The 17,772-nt window shown below is 34.2% G+C and overlaps 1 protein-coding gene and 1 pseudogene across 2 annotated transcripts in view; both read left to right on the top strand.

The window, feature by feature from the left end:
• Nucleotides 1–17,772, top strand: part of Cwc27 (CWC27 spliceosome associated cyclophilin) — a 192,606-nt gene that overhangs the window by 65,576 nt on the left and 109,258 nt on the right. The gene's annotated exons all lie outside the window — the stretch shown is intronic.
• LOC138833037 (U4 spliceosomal RNA) lies at nt 9,829–9,911 on the top strand (annotated as a pseudogene).

The following is a 17,772-nucleotide window of genomic DNA, read 5'->3' as shown; positions in this document are numbered from 1 at the left end:
CAGAAGTTAGTAGTCTGTCTGCATTTTTGGAATGTATTTATTAGAAGGTCTTTTATTTCCTGAAGAAATTCTAACACGTTGGTATGAAATGGTTGTCCTATAATCTTAAACATATGTAATTAAATGTTGGCTTGCTGGGTCAGGTTTTAAAGATGTTAAGAACTTCAATAGCATACTCTATTACTTTTTTAAATAGTGCTTTTCTATACTGATAAAATTATTAATTTGACTCCATTGCTTTCTTTAGTTACTAAAACATTAAGTCTGTTTCAAAATTTATGAGATGTTAATTATTTTTCCTTTTTATGGAGAAAAAAAGATTTCAAATGAAGTCATTATGTATAATATTAGTCTTATCACTTACCATTAAGTAGCAAAATGGCTTTTCCTGAGCAAGCCCAATGAGAAAGAGGTCCAGTCTTAAAGAAATCTGTTTTGTTACTTATTCTCTCAGTTTTTGTTTTTTTGGCTGGGGAAGTACTGGGACTTGAGCTCAGGACCTCATGTTCTCACTTAGCTTTTCCACTGATGACTGGTGCTATACCACCTGAGCCACACCTCTAGTTCTAGATTTTTTGCTGATTAATTGGAGACAAAAGTCTATTGAATATGTCTTGTTTTCTGACTCAAAGCTGTCATTCTCATACCTCAGCCTGAGCAACTGGCACCTGGCTACATTTCCAGTTTTTGACTTTTAACAAAAAGAAAGAAAATTGCTTACCCCACAGATATCTTTTTTACCACTTAATGTAAAATGTTGTCATACTTGTTCCAAAGTATAAAATCTGACATAGTTGTTACTGTTTTATAAACCCTTGCATTTCAAATATTTTTGAGTTTAAAAACCCTCAATAGTGTTTTCTTGGGAAGGAATTTTAACCTTTCTAGTGTTTGGGATGTTTTACCTAGAGATTTTTGTTTTTTGTCAGTCGTGGGCCTTGAACTCTGGGCCTGGGCGCTATCCCTGCGCTCTTCAGCTCAAGGCTAGTGCTCTACCACTTGAGCTACAACGCCACTTCCTGTTTTCTGGTGGCTTATTGGAGATAAGAGTTTCATGGACTTTCCTGCCTGGGCTGGCTTTGAATTGCAATACTCAGATTTCAGCTTCCTGAGTAGCTAGGATTACAGGTGTAAGCCACTGGCGCCCAGTTTACCTAGAGATTTTTGAATATAGACATTTATCCTAATGCTCTGCAGTTAATTGATGTATGTAATTGATTTTGTCCTCAGAAACTAGCATAATTATCCAATAAAAATAGTTTCTCTAAATGTTATACAGTATTTTGAGTAGGTTACAGATAGCCAGGAATATAACGTATACACATACATGTTTATGTACATATGTGTGTTTTTGGATTTATTTTCCCAGTTTGAATAACCAAAGATTTAGTGTATTTTTTTTAAGTCAGTTAGAAACAGATGCAGTTTGTCTTACCATAGTTTGTCTCTTTCCAGTGACCTTAATAGGGATAAACAGCTGCTAATAACAATATACAAGCAAAATAGAATTCCTGAGTCAGGAAAGTTCATTTCTTACTGTCAATGCCCTTTTTACATTCACTATCCTGAAAGCAGTAACAATCTGTGGACTATTCCATTTTCATCACTATTCCAGAAGAACTTGAACTAACGATCTGTGTGCTTCCTTTTAAGGGAATGTTTATAATTACCAGACTTTGCTAGTTCTTGAAACAAACTCAGCAACAGCAAGGACACTTTCTCTCATCCTGAGGGAAAAAGCAGAATTAATACCCAGGTGTCCTTTGCCTCTGACTTACAAGTGTTCTGGAAAGCCCATTTCCCCATAAGTATTAAAGCTGAATTTTATAACTCTGAATCTTAAAATAACAAGTGTTTTGTTTTGTTTTGGGGTTTTTTTGTTGTTGTTTATTTTTTTGCATCAGAGAAAAGAAACAGAGGTCTGGTAATCTAAATTCATAAAATCAATTAGGTTTGGATTTGAAATGATTTTTACACTTTGTCTAAATGTGATCATTTCTACAGAGAGTATTTATGCAAAATAATGAATCATCATAGTGTGTTCCCAGAAGGCGCCAGGAAGATGTCTGATAGAAAAGAACATCTTTCAAAACAATGGAAGGTTGAATCATTTTCAGATTTTTATTTTAATGCGTTTTGTGAATTTGTAACCTCTGTGCCTGGTATGGTTATTAAATGAATGAATAAGTGAGGTACTTACATTTTTTAAGTGCTTGGTTAGGCCCTTAAATGTATTAGATACACAGTGAATATATGTTTGAGGACAAAGTCTTGGCCCTTAAAATATTTCTTGGGATGAAACATTCACTCACTATTTATTTACTGTTTGTGGAATTTTAGTTGAATGTGAAAATTCTAAGAATAAAGAAGATAAGGGTTAAACTGGTATAATGTAAGAAAGTAATAGAGCCAAGGACAGATGTTGGTGAGTATATATGTGGATATCAGCAGTATTAAAAGAATTCAGGACAAGAATAGTTGACTTGTGAATAAAGCTTAATGGAATTGGTGGTATTTAAGCTATGTTTTAAAAACTTAACAGGTTGAAGATAGGTAGGAGGAGGTTATTCCTTTTTGGAGGGGACTTGAGAAAGTACCCAAAGGCAAGAAAGCACAGGAAATAGGAAAGGTCCAAGTATAAGGCAAATACTGGCAGTAGAAGTACTGGATTAGAATGTATAGATCTTGAGATAGTTTCTGATTCCTTTGGTGGGGCTATATTTAAGATTTCTGATAATTTCCTAAAAAAGTAGATTACAATGAGGGGAAACTAGAGACATAAATATCAGGAAGGTGTCTGTGCTAACTATATAAGGCAGAGAATAAAACACTTGAAATCAGAATTCAGAATCAAAATCAGAATGCAGAATCAAAATCAGAATCAAAATCAAAGTCAGAATGCAGACAAGCACTTAAAAACAAAGAAATGGAGTTCAGAAAAAATGACAACTAGATATGACATCTGGTTGAGTGGCCAGAGAGGAGTTCAGAACGAATGGCAACTAGATATGACATCTGGTTGAGTGGCCAGAGAGGAGGACTATTTATGCTTCTTATAAGGGTATGGTAACTGCTTGAGGAAAGTCTGTTGTGGCCAAAATACTATAATTAAATGTTCCCTTAGATCAGTTCTCTAAGAGCTGTCTTTGGGAGGAAACTACTGCAGATAGGTTGCCTGCGAGTAACATAGCCCTTCAGGCTCTCCTCTGCATCTGTGGCTGAGAGTCAGTTGGAGGAGTGTTGTAGGAATCATCAGCTAAATAACTAAAAGCTCTGTGGGAGCTGAGATGCCCAGGCAGACCTGTAGCAGGAGCCATATGGGAGAGATGTGTGCTGTACGTAAAGCAGTGTTTTCAGGGATAGTGCATGGAAACATGAAGTCTTTCCAAGCACTGAGCAGTTGGCAGAAAAGAATGTTGGTTATTGTTGGCCTTTGTGGATGTTTTTAACTTGATCTTCTTTATTAAAAAAGTAATATGTATTCATGAGATACATTATAGAAAGTAAAGATGAAAAATCTAGATCTTCTCAATCTATACTAAACTGTTAATATTTTAGCATAATGACTACAAGTCTTTCTATGAAGGTTTTATTTTCAGCTGAAGGTAACAGAATATATCATATAGAGACAAAGGGATACTATGATTGCTGTTAGCAGCAGTTTACAGGAGGCAGGCATGAGTCAGATCATACATGAGCTTGTGCATTGCTGGGAAGCATGACCAAATGTATACTTAGTATGGACCATAGGTCACAGGACAGCACATCCTGCAGCTTACTCATAAGGGACTAACCAAGGCATTGGGAATAGAGGAGATATCAGAGGGATCTGAGAGCTTTATGAAGAACTGGAAGGATGTGGTAACTGATAAGTTGTGGAGAGGAAAAAGCATTCTGTAACGATCTTAGTTGTATGCACCACATAAACTTGTTCAACATTTCCAAACAAGTTACAATCAACCTCAATTTATTCTCCAACTTAGATTTCCTCTCTCAGTAAATATATATGTACTTCCCTGTTTACCCAGGCTAGACACTTGGCAATGGTCATAGACTCTTACTTTCCTTAATTACCTAATTCTATAAGGTTAGCAAAACTTATCAAATCATAGTTAAATCTTAAAGACCTATCTCTTTACATCTTTATCACTTCATTGGCATATTTAGTTACTAAGTTCAGGTATTTATTTTTGCCCTCAATGAATTATTGGCAAACTACCAAATACAGACCAAATCCAACTTACCCTCAGTTTTTGAGATAAAGTTTAATAGAAAATGGCTACACTTGTGAAATTACATCTTACCTATTATTGCTTTTATGCTATAATGACAGATTAGTTTGTTAGCCACATATTTGTGATCTGTCCCTCTACAGAAAATTTTTGCATTACTGCCTCATAATATTGTAGCATCATTGATTTGTCTGCTATTGGTCTTTGTTTGGCTATATTGATGGAGTCATCTTTCTGAAAACACTGTTCTATTTATGTCCGCCTCCCTTGTTGATGTATTTTTTAGTACAGTTCCATTCAGATAACAAAATTCAATTTGAACAAAAAGCCAACTCCGTAGCATGGCAGGTAATGGGCTCTAGTACAATTTTTTTTTAAATCAAATTCTTCTCCAAAATGCCATTGTCAATAAATCCTTGTCATCACTTTCAAATGAATCTCATTTGTATTAAAACACTTAATTTCCTTAATGTTATGAGGTTGTTCAAAGTGTGTAAAAAGCATTCCTGATGAGTCTATTTTTTTTGTTTGTTTGTTTGTTTGGTTGGTTGGTTGTGGGGCTTGAACTCTGGGCCTGGACACTGTCCCTGATGTCTTCAGCTCAAGGCAAGTGCTCTACCACTTGAGCCACAGCGCCACTGTTTTCTGGTGGTTAATTGGAGATAAGAGTCTCATGGACTTTTCTGCCTAGGCCAGCTTTGAACCACAATCCTCAGATCTCAGCCTCCTCAGTAGCTAGCATTATAGGTGTGACCCACTGGAACCCTGTTTGTATGAAATACTATTTGTTGAAAAAATTGTCTGCTTGTTGTTGCATATGTTAGTAAGAAGGAAGATGCCAAATGTGTTTGCTTTACTTGTTCAGAAAGAACTCTGAGGTTTTCTTCAAAGCTTTTAAAACTTCTGCTGTTTGTATTTATTTTGAGATCCTAAAATCACTACTGGTATATATAATCAGGAAACTCAGAGAGTCTTTCATTGACTTCCAGATACATCACAGTAGAAACAATTGAAGTCAGTAGCTTTTTATGCAAGAGAAATTGGAACTACTACATAAATGTAGGACTATTGAGCCTATTATCTGAATTCTAATTAAATCATGTTGATTTTTTTGTGGGATAAAGTACTTCATTTCCAAATTAAACTCCACTAATGACACAGTTCCCAGGAAGATGGGAAGTATCCAGAAATTAGTTCTCTTTTCATAGCTGACAGATGTATAATTTTGGTCATACCAGTGGTTTGATTGATCACTATCTCATTCTGATTCTACAAAGGCTTCTGTAGAAGTTATCATTGTCATCACTTGAGGGAAATAGTCTAGGTTTCTGTGAGATGATTACTCTTGTTCCAGGATGCAACTTCATTTTCATGGATAATTGCCCTCACTGGGGGGTGGCAAGGATCTCTCCTGGTAGGTCTACTGCTGTTTGGAGGTAGTTTCTGTCCTTTATAAAGCTATTGTCAATCCTGTAGTTTTTTAAATTCAAGATGATAAGCAAAGACTCAAGAGGAAAAAACTAGAGAGAACAAAGTGGATTTCATTAGGCCAGTGAGTGATACTCTCTTTCATTATTTACTTATCTTTTCCTGAACACTAGCAGAATTTTGATAGTGCTGAAAAATCAAAATGGGAATGTAGTTTTAGTTATTGAAATACCTACATGATTTTTAAAGATAAACATACTAGAATTTTTTTAAATATTAAAATTTATTGGTATGATTTGTTTACAATACTACTTATGCAAAAATACAAAGTAAAAATTTTTGCTAATCTTTATTGAAGATTTGGTGAACACTCAATAAGTATAAAAATACACTAGATGCTCATTTATTCATACTTCATTGAAAAATTTGCTCATATTCAGTTTATCTTACTCATTTGCTCTTCCATTTTAGGTGAATTCCAACCCTTTTAAAAGCTAATAAAGTTTCAGTTAAGCATGTGAAACCAAACTTTCATAAAAGGCTTGATAAAGTCTATCAGTATAATTTAAAAAGCCTACTTTCCTGATTTTCTCAAACAGCTTTCTATTGGCACTGAAACACAAGTCATTTCTTTAAAGATGAAAACCTAAGTAATTGAGTACAGTGTTTCATTCATTTAACATTTGCCGCTAGCATGTAGTATTAGTTTATGTTTGTATATATACAGTTAGCACAAAGATCACACTGACTGAACACATGTTAATCACTTTAAGCTGTGCTGAACAGTTTAAATTTTTAACATAAATGAAATGAAATGAATGATAAATAAGAAGATAATATGCTTCTGTTCTAATCTTCAGCCTAAGACATTTTTTTGACTGAGAACTACTTGGGGAAAGAACAAAAGAGCCAGATACTATTTCAGGTTCTGGCCACAGGTGATACAACCTTTTGGTTCTTAGATTAAGGGCTTTCATATTTGTGTTTTCAAACAAAGAATATCTAAAACATAAGTGATTTTTAATAAATTAGCATTCCTTTCAAAACTACTGATAACATTTGAACTCTGTATTAAGAGAAAATGACTTAGAATTATGTGGGTCTTTTTGCTTATGCTTTAGGTCATTGGGTTAATGGACACATTGGCAAAGAAACTAGAAACTATAATATTGGCATTCTCTCCCAGCTTCTTTATAGTAAAAGTGTTCACATGAAACCAGTACTAAGTTATTTCTTTTCTCTCTACTGAGGATAGAATTAAGATCAGTCAATGAAATTTACTAGGAGACACATTGAGGTTCAACAAGGAGGAAAATTCTTCTAGCAGAATGAGGCTACAGTGCTACAGGGTACTGGTTGTTCAAATGGTAGTTACTGGTTCTCTGTCAGAGGTGCTAGAGGGTGGAATTTTTCTTTGTGGATGTGGAGGTTGGAAGCTCCTTTTGACTTGAATGATGAACTTCTACTTTCCTCTGAGGGAAAAATGTGGGACTTCTATACATTATTTTGCATCTCCTTAAGAGTTTATTTACTACTTATAAAGCAACTCTCATTTGCAAACTCTGGCACAATCTCTTCCCTTCATTTATTAAGAGTCATATTGGGGCTGGAAAAGTGGCTTAGTGGTAGAGTGCTTGCCTAGCATGCATGAAGCCCTGGGTTGGATTCCTCAGTACCGTGCAACTACAAAAAGTCACAAGTGGCGCTGTGGCTCACATAGTAGAGTGCTAGCCTGAGCAAAAGAAGCTCAGGGATAGTGGCAGGCTCTGACCTCAAGCCTCAGGACTGTCCACAAAAAAAAAAAAAAAAAAAAAAAGCGTCATTTTTAATTATGGTAAAGCACACAAATAGAAAATTTACCATCATAGATATTTTAAGTGTACAGTACCGTAGTATTAACTATATGCTCAACTAGATCTCAGAAATTTTCAACTGATGAGCTGCACCATTCTCCCAGCATTTGGCTTCCATTGTATTTCCTGTTTCTATGATTTAAAAGAATTGTTCCAGATAGTTCTCAGAAGTAGAATTATGTGGTGTTTTGTGATTGGATTATTTCATTTACATTTTCCTCAACTTTTATCCTCTTTGTATACTAGAGTTTCCTTCTCTTTTTAGGCGAGATAATATTTCACTTCTGTTACCACATTTTCTTATTCTCATGGACACTTAAATTATGTCTGTTTTCTGGCTGTTGTGTAGAATGCTGCCATGAGCATAAATGTGCAAATACCTCTTTGTTAACCTGCATTCAGCTCTTTGGGGTATATATGTTGGCTCGCATGACAAGTCTATTTTTAATATTTCAAGAAACTTCCATACTATTTTCTGTGGCAATATCATCAGTTTATATACTCACCAACAGCATATCGTTCTAGTTTCTCTTAATGTCTCAAACACCTGTTATTTTCTATTTGGTTTTTTTGTTTGTTTGCTTGCTTGTTTGGCTTTCAATAATAGTTATCTTAAAGCATGTATAGAATACTGGTATATTATGTATTAACAATATCCTACAGATAGTAACTGCTTCTTAAAAGCTCATAGCTGAGATGTACTTGAATATTTTGCATTCTTTTATAAAACTGACCTTGGATAGAGAGTATTAATAACACCAGTGTTCTTTTTGGTGCTATAAAAATATAGAGATGCACATCTTAGAAGTAACTGTTCTTATGGCTCTTAGTTTATTCGGTTACTTCAATTTTCAGCCCTGGTGTTGGTTTTTATGTGTTACTTTATGAAAGTACTCTCATTGTCCTTGCTTAGGGTTAAAACTACCCATGACTTTAGTATTCTTCTCTTGATTCTAACATTTTTTATAACACGTGTAAAAGATAGATGTGCAAATCCCTCTAAAAGAAAACTACACCTAAGCTACATCTAAGAATTAAGTTTTGAAATTTTATTAAAAAGAAGATATCAGAAACAAACAATCTCTTTAAATACATTTGGAGCTATGTTGTTTAGTTTTTCTCTTCTTTCACCCTTCAGTGCCTACAGGCTGATATGAGATCACTGGTGCTCGGAGCCAAGTTTATAGTTACTGCGATCATATTTAAACTTTTACTATCTTGAAATAATTCTTAGTGAATCTCAATATTAATGGTCTAACAATAGCAATTCTTGGCCTTTTAAAAAGAGATTTATTGTTGTTGTCATCTTTGGGAAAAACTACTTGGGTATAAATTTAAAAAGAGCAGTAAGTTTTCACTCCCAAGTCATTATTGTAGAAGAAAGTTGTATTTTATTAGCAATAAGTGAAGTTATCATCCTGAGACTTGTTTTTGCATTAGAAAATGTGTGTTTTTCTCTGAATATATGGCAAAGCAGGTGCTTTGTAGCTGTCTTGCCTTGTTTAGCTAATGTTGGTGTAGAACAGGACTTGGTTAGTTCTGTGTTTAAAACGTGGAGATGTCAATTCATGTATTATTTCATTCAAAACAACATAAGAATTGTGTACAAGGGAACTATACTTTATGAGTAGACACCAAATGTTATGGGACTCAAAACAAATAAAGCATTTTCTTTCAGCTTTGAAAAATGGCCAAGAGACAGCCTGCACAATGATCAGTTTGGGATAATCTGGTAGCCTTGTACCTATTTATGTTCCATCACCACCATTTTATAATCACTGGGAACAAAAAGGTTCTTCAGAAAGATTCTTCACATTCTCTTTTTTACCTAAAAGGACAAGAAAGATGAGGTCGCAGACATATGGATAAATACCTTTTTTATTTGGGTATTTTTCTCTTCTATTTTCTTTAAGAGAATAAAATTCCTTTTTTTATTCCTATTTTCTTTAAGAGAAGGAAATTCTTTGTCTTACTTTAGAACTACAGGAAGAATCAAAGAAAGAAAATGACCGTAAGAAATCTGAAATGTGAATAGTTCAATGAAAATTTAGAGGAAAATTGTCTAAGGAAAATATTAGCAGCATCTGTCTCTTTAGCTTAAAAGCTGCAAATCATTCTCTTTTCATGCAGATTACATATATATACACATATGACTTCAAACTATTTTTCTTAGCAGATACTGAACATTAGCTTCCAAAAGCAAATAAGTGTCATTTTATGAGTTAGTGTTTTCAGTAGCAAGCCCTACTTGCTATCAATACTTAAGGACACAAAAATTGATAGGATCAAATTGTTTTAGCTTTTAAAAATTATACAGCTTTGTGCAGTGGCAGTATTGAAGCAAATGAGGTTTATCTGAGGAACAATTATTGCTAATTAAATATATATGTATATTGCCATTAAATGAAAATTAAATTAAAATTTGTGTGGTTATATGTTCAAAAGCAGATTTGTATAGATGAAATAGTAATAAGCATTTACTCTAATATGGAGTTCCCTTGTTAAAGTTTTCTTAAAACAGTATCCTATATTTATATTTTGAGAGTTGTTTAACTACTAATATACTTCAGCAAACTTACTGTGTATGATGTAAACAGTTCCTGGATTTGAATCTTGAGTTTTGAATTGTCTAGGCTTAAATTAGTTTGTTGGGGGTTTATTGTTTTTGTTTTTTGCTTTCTGCTGTTAACATTTGGGTTTAAGAAGTTTATGAGGCTTATTACTCAAGTTGCAAAAAGTAATTTCAAAAGAGTTGAGAGACTTGGATCATTAGGGATACCATGTCCATTACAAGAAAAGATCATCTTAAGTGGTGATAGTTTTGAAGGATTAGAAATTGAATTAAAGATAAATATTTGGAGGAATATTTGCAGGCAGAGAAATTACCTTATTCTTAGTTTAGTTGTCTTTCCACAAACTTTCTGTATATGAATGTCCCAGTTTTATGTTTTAAATTTTATTATTTCTGTAAATGATCTTCATACAGTAACATCTTGTGATGAACCAGATGTTGCTGGCTAAATGTAATTAGTCCAAGTTGCAAATATAAGTCTGTTGATAAAAATCTATAAATGTGCTTGTAAGAGCCTATAAAGAATAGTGATATTTTAGTAGAAAGGAAAAAAAAAACATCAGCTGACAATGAATTTTCCAGTCCCATTTTTCCTGAGAAGGTACCAGATTGGTGACATTGTAAGCTTGTGTTTGATTTAAGGTTTGAGTAAGTTAACAGCTGGTCAATATATTGTTTTGAGGAGTAAAGTCTAGGCAGCACCATTTATTACAAGTTTAAATTTCAGTATTCAGTTCATTCATCACTGCCTAATAAAGACTGTACTTCCTTTTCACCACGTTTATTCACTGACTGTTTTTCAAACCTGTCCAAAACAAGACAAAGACAGATGCCTTTGTGTGGGCAGAATATGAGCAGTCAGGATGGCTACGTGATGTCTACCAGGTTTACCAAGCAGCAATACAAAGCCTATCAAGTGAGACCTCTGTCAGGGACCTACTCCTAGGTAATTTAAGAAGCAAACCCAGAAAAGACCTGTTAGTAGCTTTGGTCCTTGAAATGTCAAGGTTTTTCTTTTTTTTTTTTTTTAATTAAAGGGGTCAAAATAATACTCAGTATATTTGCATAATTAAGATAGCCTTGCTAAAGAACTACAAATCAAAAATAAAAATGCAATGAGCAAAATTACAATTTCACTTCAGATGTTGGAGGCTAAAATAGAAACGTAAGATTAAGAGTTAGTGATATATCTAAATTTCTTTTTGAAAATTCATCTTGGGTCAAGTATTTTCTTCATGATTTAATAACTAATTACTAGGTTTTTAATTGCATCTTCAATAAATTCAGTATCAGTGTATTTTGGAGGAAAAGCAAGAAATTCAGCAAAATTAAAATGTCTGTTTATCAGAAGATATTGGTAAGAAAATGAGTAGACACAGATTAGGAGAAAATATCTGCAATGTGTATAATTGATTTAAAAACAAACAAACAAACAAAAAACCTTGTATCTACAAACTTACTATAGAAGTCCCTTGGTATCCACAGTTACATAGTTTCAAGAAGACCAGTTTCCCTAGTGGGAAAAACTGAACACTCAGGATACATAAAGTTCATGCTATTTGGCACACCTGTGTACACAGTTCTATTAAGTAGTTATTATTAGACCCTTTTATTTTTTAGTTTAGGAGCTAAAGTCATAAGCTACAAAGTATCAGAGCTGTAATTCCAACCCAGTACTCTAACCTCAAATAACCCTCCATTTACTATCCATATTTACCCCATCAGTATATTTTTTTTCTTCTTCCCATTTTATTTTATTATTTTATTGTGAAAATACTGTACAGAGGGGTTACAATTACATGGGCAAGATAATGAGTACATTTCTTATCAAGCATTGTAGCCTCCTCCTTTGTTTCCCCTCCCATCCCATCCTTCTCCCACCCAACCCTCCCCCCCCCCACCAAAGTTGTAAAGTTCGTTTTAGACATACGACTTGTACAACTTGTATGTCTCATTGTTGCAATGGGTCCACCTGTATCCCTATTTCCATCAGTATATTCTTAATACCAATAAGTCATTACAATTTAATGATTTTATTCATTTATTGAAATTTCAGTGGATTGTTATTAATGGAAGAATTACAGTATTTAACAGTATTTAATTATATTTTAAAATGAATTTAAGCCCTCAATGTGAACACAATGCAAAAGTCATTAACATTTATAGTAAAACAACCTCCAAACATTGATTCTTTTTAGAGAAAGTTTTTGCCTATTCAAGCCATGAAGGCAGAGGCTGTGTCACCACATAGACTGCCCAGGATTTTATTTCAGAGCACCTCAACATCATGTAATAGATGTCATCAGATAAGACAAAAGGGTCAGCCTGTATTTGAGATTTTCAGGCTAGATTTTCAGTGCTAGTTCTGGTTGTTTTGACTGTTTTATGATTGTACTTGTTCAACATAAGGACCTCATTTAGAATCAGTTTGGATTTTTAATGTTGTTAATGGAGCAGCATCAATTTTTCTGTCATAAAATTCCTAAATAAATTTGTGAGTAGGAACTCTACATATATAATAATATTTTTAAGTGTTATAGTATAAGCACTGTTATTTTCTCCAGTATTCTAAATACTTTGTTCTAACTGTGGGCAGGATTTAACATAAATAATGGCGAATTTCTTATCATGAATTGATAATTAAGTAAACGTGGCATGTTCTCAAAATACATATGATGACATACCATACTACAGTCTTATTTCAATTGTCTATTGCTGTTTTTAAAAAATCCCAAAATTTAGTAAATAAAACAAAAAGTTTATACTTAGTGAGTCAGAAATTCAAACAGGTACAAATGGATGGTGCAGTCTGTTCTGCAGTGTGTGAGACTTTAGTCAAGGTTGGTCGAGTGTCTTGGAGCTACCTGAGACAGTGCATAGGGACCGTGACTGGTGCTATCTGTCCTGGGTCATGATTCTGCCTATCTGACCAGTTCCTCTAGTTTCTTCTATATATTGTCTTTGGATTATCTCAAAACCTAATCTCAGATTCCAAGAGGATATATTCCAAAAGTACAAACCCCAATAATCTAGTGATTATTAAGCATTGTCTTATATATTATTTTTTAGTGTTTATTGGCCAAAGTAGATTTTCCAACCAGTTTTCTGTATTTATATTTTCCTACCAGGTCTCATATATGGTCGAGCCTAGAGTCAGGGTAGGATCAGATCTCAACAAAAAAATGCAACCAACAAATTCCCAACCAACAAATTTTATTTCCTAAGAAACAACTCATTTCCCAAAATTCACCTACTCATGTGTTAATATATTTTAGGGAATAATTAGGATTGTTTGTTATCATTTTGAGAATGAGGATAAGGCATCATTTTATAGCTTACTTTCTTTAAATAGATGAATAGATATCTGTGTTATGATAAATCTATGTCCTTGGCACCTAATGGGTTGTTTTGTTTTGTTTGCCTTTCTTAGGGCTTGAACTCAGGGCCTGGTTGCTAATCCTGAGCCTCATTTTTTGTTGTTGTTGGTTGTGGGGCTTGAACTCTGGGCCTGAGTGCTGTCCCTGCGCTCTTCAGCTCAAGGTGAGCCTTCTACCACTTGAGCCACAACACCACTTCCGGTTTTCTAGTGGTTTATTGGAGATCAGAGTCTCATGGACATTCCTGCCCAGGCTGGCTTTGAACCATGATCCTCAGATCTCAGCCTCCTGAGTAGCCACCAGCGCCCAGCTTCCTGATCCTCTTAGTGCTAAAGGATAGCACTCTACTACTTGAGCCACAGCACTACTTCTGGCTTTTTCTGATTAGTTTACTAGAGATAAGAGTCTCATGCCTTCTACCTGGGCTGGGTTCGAACCATGATCCTCAGATCTCAGCCTCATAAGTAGCTAGGATTACAGATGTGAGTCACTGGTGCCTAGCTATAATGTGTTTTTTTTTTTTAAATCATTATTGCAGATTTATTTTTTACTTAATTAGCAAAAAATAATTGTATCTACAGGACATATATTTAAATATCATATATACATACACATATATGTATATAATAGAATAATTAAATCAAGCTAATATGTTTGCCTTTGTGTTTATAGTAACAACATTAGAAATGCTTTAATAAGTGTTTTTTATTGTGAGAAAACTGTACAGAGGGGTTACAATTACATGAGCAAGGTAAGAAATGTTTTAAATTATTGTTAAAATAGCTGCTCCACAAATATTTACTAAGCAACCATGTATCTGACCCCAAACATAATTCACATTGTAACAACATTAAAAAAATAATAAAAGCTATGGAGTCTCTGTCTCTGTTTAGTGAGATTGACAGAATATGGTTCTGTTGTTTAATATGTTGAAAAAAATCTAACTAATAGCTGTATGGAGAGCACAAATAGTGTAATTCTTCACAAAGACTAAGTCAAAGCCAAACAAAGTAAGTACCAGGAAATGGGTACTTGTAAGAGCTGGAGCTAAGGGGAGAGAGGTAGAAGAATGAAGTGGGGAAGGAAGTAGAATGCAGGAAGAATGCACTGTATATACCACAGAATTGAGAACTATAAGGGAAGGCAGTAGCTTAAGGGGGGAATAGGGAAGATGTTGAAAGGATGGCATAGATCAAGATGCTTTGTATATATAAGCTACTGTGTTAAACGGCAAAAATATTCAGTACATAACCTAAAAATTAAGAAAAGTGAGGGAAGGGGAGGGTTGGGTTGGGTAAGTAACAATGCTGAAAGGAGTGACAATGATCAAGAGGCACTGTGTTCATAAATTGCTTTGTTGAATGGCAACTCCTTTGTACAAGTACTTAAAGATAATAAAAATATTAAAAAAGAAAAAGATCAAACTCAAACAGCTAGTATAATAGGCCCAAATGGCACAGTTTTCAGTCGCATTCTAAGAATTGCATTTTTAATTTTGGAGGTAGTTGGATGGGCTTCAGTAGAAAAGTTAATATTCACCTACAAGTGGTGTGCTATAAATCTATAAAGGGAAAGAAACGACGTCAAGATGCATGATTTGGCATAGCCTTGCCTGATTCGTACAGATTTGGTGTGACATAAACAAGGACTTTGGGGTTGGATTAACTAGAAATTGAATTGTTGAATACAGAAAATTAAATAATTAAATCAGTAATTAATTTTATTATTGAGAGCAAACAGATCTGCCTTAATTTTAGAATGAAGGTGGTTTAATTTTAATTTAAACATTTAATCCCATAGTAATTTTAGTTTATAACATTGAAGATTTTATTCATAGAACTATACTTTTTGCTAATTGTACTGGGTCCTAACAGCCAAGAAATGAACAAAAAAAATCCAGTATTTGGTATATAATTTTCAGTATATGGTAAGTCAGCCTAGTCATACATATAAACATTATCTTCTTGAAATATTAATATTAAAGTAACAGATCTTAGATAATCTTTTAAAAGCATTACACATTCTGAAATAATCTATCTACATTTGTCATATGTTGTACATACAAGAAAATGAATCTAGATTTAAAATGTTTAGAACTCAAAATAATTCATTATAACCAAAGTACATGAGAAAACCATAGTAACAATAATCCAAGTGTGCATATATCACAGATTATAGTAGTCACTAAGAATTGAGACAATGTCAAGGAAGATTCTTGAGACTCAGTTTCCTCATCTGTAAAAGAGATGATAAGCCATCTATATCTGTTCCCTGGGATTCAATGGATTATATGAATATACACACTTTGTGGATGTAATTTGAAAATATGAATCAAAAACCAAGGAGAATAATTTTTATCTTCAGCTCATCACTTTAACTTTGAGGACATTGAGAAGTACAATTCCCAACTGTACCATTGACAATCAGTAGGTCACTGGCTGTTGTTGTTTGTTTTTTCTCTCTCTCTAAATATATGATTGTTTTTAAGGAAAAACAAAAACAAAGAGTATGAGGTTGTAACTTATGTTTACATAAGCCTAAAATGTGCCTAAACAGTACAAAGTACATTTCTAGTTTCTTAGAATAGAAAACTCTATCATTGATTTGAGGTTTCTTTTTTTAATGGAAGTACTTACTGCTGTGAATTTCTTTATATCCTATGAACTTAAATATGTTACTTTCATTTCATTCACCTCAGAGTACCTTGGTTTCCTTGTGACTGTTTTGATCCATTGATTGTTTGGGAATATATTAATTTCCAATTTTATTCCATATGGTTGGAGATCATGCTTTGTATTATTTTAATCCATTTAAATATGTGGAGGCTTGTTTCTTGGGATAGCATGTAGTCTATCTTGAGAATGTTTCATATACACTTGGAAAGAATGTGGCAAAGTTTTCTATAGATTATAGTACCACACTTTTTTTTCTTTTGTATATGTGTGTGCTAGTCCTGGGCCTTGAACATGGGTCTCATACTCCCTCTTGGCTTTTTCTCTCAAGGCCCCTTGAGCCACAGGTCCAATTCTGGCTTTCAAGATGGTTAATTGGAGATAAGAATCTCCTAGGCTTTCCTGCCTGGCTTAGCTTTGCTCAGCCACCTGAGTAGCTAAGATTACAGGCATGAGCCACCAGTGCCCAGCAGCACCATACTTGTGATCACTCACTGCAATATATGAGGAAGAATATAAGGAAATGTGTAACACTTTACCTTGCACATTGTTTTATTGAAGTATGTAATAAACTTGTCCCAAACCTAAGGATTGTAGAATATTGCAACTAATAGAAAAAAAAAAGGGTAACAATTTGAGTTAGTCTTAAGGCTGGAAAAAAGAAGAAACCATCAAGGTAAGTTCAAAATCCTACACTACTCTAGAAGTTCCTCCTATTTACATATTAGGAAGTAGCCTTAGGGAGTTTTATGTAAACTTTCTTAGTATTGTACTGTGAGTGAGCTTTCAAGCCCAGACTTGAATCTAACTTTGTGATTTCAAAGCTTGTGATCTCTTTATGTAGCACTTAACAAATGGGAAATATAAGAGATACTTGCTTTTAGTGTTAGTAGTAGTAGTAGTACTATTGTCATTATAAATATGTATGTTGTAGAGTATCATTACATAAGAGGTATCACAATGTGAATTTACAGTTTAACAAGAGTAAGATTCTGTTTTGTTGGCACATTTTTCATGTGGAATTTAGGAGATCTAATAAAGCAGTTAGTGCTTCATTAATCCAAGTAAAAGACTACAGTGAGTCTAAGATTACACAGTGAATCAGAAGTCCTGGCAAAGAAAGCCTTCTTAGCATCAGGGCAAACTTCCAGTGTCACATAAGGAGTTACTCTTAAATCAATGGAACATGAGGAATTAAACTTGCTGTAATATTCTAGCCCTGTTTGGGGGTGCCGGGGGAGCTGGCTGTCAGGCATGAACTCAGGGTCTGGGTGCTGTCCCTGAGCTTTTTCCACTCAAGGCTACCACTTTGCATTACAGTGCCACTTCTAGTTTCCTGGTAGTTAATTGGAGATGAGTCTCATGACTTTTCCTGCCCTGGCTAGCTTCAAACTAGGATCTTCAGATCTCAGCCTGCTGAGTAGCTAGGATTACAAGTGTGAGTTATGGAAACCTGACTATTCTAGAACTTTTTAAAGAACTTTGACTTCATGTGAAGTGTAAACCAAACATCACTGAATAACAGAACTTAACTTACCTATAGCATAATGAGAGCTAGAGGGACCATTTAGTGTTGATCTTGAGGACTTTGGGTCACGGGAAGCTCCTCAGGGGAAGAGAAGGAAGGAAGTACTTTCC

Source organism: Dipodomys merriami, unplaced genomic scaffold (assembly GCF_024711535.1).
Source record: "Dipodomys merriami isolate MVZ:Mamm:240054 unplaced genomic scaffold, mDipMer1.0.p SCAF_20, whole genome shotgun sequence".
Classification (NCBI taxonomy): Eukaryota; Metazoa; Chordata; class Mammalia; order Rodentia; family Heteromyidae; genus Dipodomys; species Dipodomys merriami.
Note: the sequence above shows the minus strand (reverse complement) of the source record. Positions and strands in the feature narration are given on the sequence as shown.